The sequence below is a fragment of the Schistocerca serialis genome, chromosome 1, assembly GCF_023864345.2.
Source record: "Schistocerca serialis cubense isolate TAMUIC-IGC-003099 chromosome 1, iqSchSeri2.2, whole genome shotgun sequence".
In the NCBI taxonomy this organism is placed as follows: Eukaryota; Metazoa; Arthropoda; class Insecta; order Orthoptera; family Acrididae; genus Schistocerca; species Schistocerca serialis.
In genome coordinates, this window is record NC_064638.1 from 897983605 (window position 1) to 897988543 (window position 4939).

A 4939-nucleotide genomic window follows, 5' to 3' on the forward strand; every position below is an offset into this window, starting at 1 on the left:
ACATATCTGTAAATTTGGATACAGGTGAGTTATTAGGCCAAATAACTGCAGACACTTTACATTATCATAGTTTACAAATCATATGTGAGGTTATGTGTGGCACATAAAAGGACAGTGAAGTAATACCATAGATGAAGTAATAAAAATCATTGTCTTTGATATCACTGTCTAATGGCACCTAAGTTAATTATCCAAAAAAGAAATTATTGATATACACTGGTGTGAAGCTACAGTTCCCTGTTACCTATAATTGAATGATGCCACTAATACAAAGTGTGGCTTCCCTGCCACCCTACAAAGGCATGAACCTGAATATTCTTGTCTTCATTGTGCCAATATGACGTTTCGTTCCTGTACTACTAAAATTACAAGGTATCCATTCCCTGATAATTAAGGACTCACATTAAATAAATAATTACACTGATAACCGACTTTTCCAACTCTTTTGGAAAATACTTGTGAGACATTTTGTAAGTCTGTATGACTGTGAGACGTACAAAAAGACGCATCTGAAAATTGCTCTCTGGGAGTGCTGGCACATTGTGAAGAGCAGAGTAAGATGTTCTCTTTGTGACAAATTTCTTCCAGCGGATGGATGTTTATACTGCTCCTCGAGGCAAGGTAACTGCATTGTCGTTTCAATTTCGCCCACCATCTTCACTTTACTCAAAAAAAAAGAAAGATGTTACGAGTCTCCATAAAAGAGGAGTTCTCATAACAGCCGAGTGGAGCCTCGCCCAGGGGCAGCCAGCTGTAAACTTTTTGTGGCCCTTAACCTTATCGCGGTGGCTGCATCGTACGGGCCTAATAAAATAACACCGACCTTTCCTGGGGAACGTACTGTAGGAAAACTATGTTTTCATTGACAGATTGGCGGAACATCTCATAATCGAACCATGTGGGTGGTCGGCTTGAGTGATAGGAAACACTATATGAAAGGAATGCAAGAAACTAGATGACTATTTTTGAGCTATTAAATAATGAAATCAGTAAAAGGGGAACTACGCAAATGACCAACGCTAAGCAAGAGGCACGTGAGTCCAGTTTAAATGATGAAATGAGAAAACATATAACTGAAGAATGCAATAACAAGTGCAAACACCTAAAAATGAGATTTATGGTGTCAGTATAATGACAAATTGTGAACAATTTGTGGAAAAATGCTAATTTGTAGTTCACACTTCCTAATCTTCCCACATTAGGATAGAGCTTCTCGACTCTGTCTTCATGTCTCTCTTCCTTTCATCGGATTTTTTCCGAGTATTATGTATTTACTAACTTTTTTTACTTTTTTCTGTGTATGTTTCGATAATACATGTTTCTGTCGCTGTAATGACCTTACTGAATGAAGTTTGAAAGACTTTTTACAACAGCAGAGCAGTTTTATAGCTAAAATAATTATAACCATTTTGCCAGAACAGATAATAGTTTAGTAACTGTAGCTGCAATTTCGGAACGATCAGAGATTATGATAACAACACAGAGTATTCAGAACTTCCATACAAGTACTCCTGATGACTGGAAACAAGAACAACTATCTACAGAACTCAGTTCTGTACAGTGCATCAATTTCGTCATGGATAGTGCCACCGAGTCTGTACGTGGTTGATTGTGGTATATGCATCAAAAAGGAGAGAAGGGGAAGAAAGAATATTATCAATATGGTCATGATGTGAACTAGATTATGAAAAGTTTTATTTTCAGAACGACTGATAAATCACACAAAGTGTATGATCTATTACAGAATACACAAAACACCGTCAGATGAATCTCACAAACCCCTCACATACACATTCATTTAGTGCAATATGTCCTTGCATCCATAACCAATGGCCACTGGTACACCAACATGCTACTGTTTAACACTTAGGTAAAATTGCGTAAACTTGCAGAAACTTCATTTTTTGCTTTATTTCATGTGGCATATTAAACTCAGTCTGACATTGGTGTGTGTAAACTAAATCTGAAGTCTACGAACAGACGAAAGTGTCCAACACACAAGCTTTCAAGCAGCATTTCAGTGTTTCAGAGCAGAGTGTAATGTAGTACATTGCCATTCCGCCAAGGCTTTATTAAGTCATTGTGCTTGGAAGTAGATTCTTGATATGACAATATTAAAGCAGAATTGTTCCATGCAGAACAATAAAGGGAAGAAAGTGCTCTATACATCTTTCGTGAGTTGGCCCTTACTAACTCTTTGAACAGGTGGCCTGAAATCACTTATTGCTTAAGTATAATTTGGAATGTCTTTTATACCTCAGGTAAACAGATGACTCAAGAAATATTTGCTGCTAGAATTTAATTATATAGAGCAGTTCAGTTCAACAGAACAAGGCATAACATGGAAAACTTTATATCACTGATCCCACAAACAAAATTATTAATTAAAATACTTAAGGAATTTAAAAAAGAAATATTCACCCTTCAAACAAAGACTATTTAAAAGCAATCAACATAAAAGTAAAAGATGATACTTCCAAAAATAACTAAGAAAACAAGTATTAACCCCAGAATAATAATTACCATACAGCGAATAAGAATGTATATGTAAAGTATTAACAGCTCCAAAAAATATAAAAAATAATGACCAAAAGTCTAAAAGAACATCAAGATATAATTCCATTTAACAATCTCAACTCATCTGCGAAATTTAATGATAGAGGAGCAGCCATACATTACGTTCTTAAAAGGAATCACCACAAAGCGATTTTAGGTATTAAATTAATTATACCCTTGTTAATTAATAGTCTTAGCTACCTAATTGCTCAGAAATGATATTAGTCAAACAAAACAAACCAGAAGAGCATAAACCATGAGCAGTGTTTAAAGAAAGTGAAGCTATACAACCTCATAAATTTATAGTATATAGTATATACTATATATACAGCATATATACTGAGTATGTAAAGTATATAACCACCAATAAACATTCTCATATGAGTAACAGATGAATAAGCAATCAAAGAGTATAATCAGCCTGACAAATCAAATAAATCTAACAGAAACACCACCAGAAAATACTAAAAGTGACCAGAAATAATTAAACTTTAAAATCAAATAAGAAATAACTTTTAACACTTGTAAAATACCATAACCACCTAACATCAACAAACACCTGCAAGAATCATTCTACAAAATATAGGGGCCTCCACATGAGCCTTAGGAGGTCATAGATGAATCAAAAATAATTATCTTAACTGAATAAGCTAAAATCACAACAACATAAAATAATAAAAACCAAAATCGAAAAACAAAGGAAAATATAAAGTATTAGCAAAATCATAAACATTAAATAAAACCAACAAAGAAGCCAATCTATAAACCAAGGAATAAAAAGTCAAATTAACACCAGCCTGTAAACGCTCAAGTTGATATCCCCAGCCCAAAATTAAAAGTAATGTAGGTACAATCTATCCTAAAAATATAAAAAGAGGAAAGACTTAATCTGGAAAATTATCAGTAAAGTATAATTATTAAAATCTAAGGTATAAAAATAAAAAAAATAATTACATGAATGTAAATGAACTGAACCTCTATCAGTAATTATTAGTGAACAAGGCCAGAAACTTAATAAAATGAAAATAAAAAGGTAATCAACACTAACAAAATATCTAATTATATTCAAATCAGCATGTGAATATACACAAACCATAAAAATAAAATTTGACAGCAATATCAGAGGATAAAATAACTGTTAACAAATATTTAATAAACAAAGCGGGATCAAAGAAGTCATAAAAAAATATTTTAACATAAAGACAAACCAAAAGAATAAAAAAATCATTACTATGAGATTGAATCATTGCACTGAAATAGAAAGACCTAAAGCTCTCTCACAAGCAGAAAAATTTAAAATAGTAACAAGGAAAAAATAACCATCATGAAATTCAATAAGAAAAATAATAATCAGTATAAATGAAGAAAGAACAATATACTCTAATCTCAGCAAAACCATCAATAAATATTTGCATTTCGAAGGAAAAACATAAACACCAGTGGAATCAATAAATAAAGAAGTAAAAACAGAGAATATAAACATTAGTTTTAATAGTTTGAAAAGCACGGGTCTTGTAAACTGGAAATAAGTCTAGCCCCTACTTTTAAAACTTGAAGGACTGAAAAGTTTTCCATCATAGTACCCCAAAATCGATATTTTAATAAACTAACTCCTTAATGATTAGAATAATAATTATACCACTCTCAAATATAAGAAATATTACTTTTTTTAAATTAAGACATCCAATATCAATTATAATTTCAATTATTCCTCAAACTTAACTTGTTGGATTAACAATAGGAACAGTAATGGGAAGTTATTGTTTGTCATATACCATACATTCAACATTTCTTGGAATTATATTAGTCCTATTTATATATATCACAAGAATTGCATGAAATCAAAAATCTAAATCAGTTACTATAATCGTTACTTTAACAATGTGAATCTTCATTATATCAACATTTATTGTTGTAGATATAATAATACTTGTAGGTTTCTTCAAAAATACTAGAACTATAAATATTAATAATTCAATCAGTTACCAACAAATAATTCTATATTTAGAAAAATTATGTAATACACCAAAATTTATTATTACAATAATAATAACAAATTTTTATTTTTAGCATTATTATCAGTAGTTATGATCACTAATATTAATCAAGGACCTCTACGAAAAATATGATATTTGTACTAATGTATGTACCCTTATGATTAAGACCCCCTTTGATTAAAATTATTAATAATTCTCTAGTTGATCTACCTACACAAACAAATACTTCTTTTTGATGAAATTTTGGATCTCTATTAGGATTGTGCTGTGTAAGTCAATTTGTGACTGGACTATTTTTTGGCTTTATATTATACTTCAAACATTGAAATAGCATTCAGTAGTATAGTCCACAACCGATTGGACGTAAATAATGGTTGAATTAATAG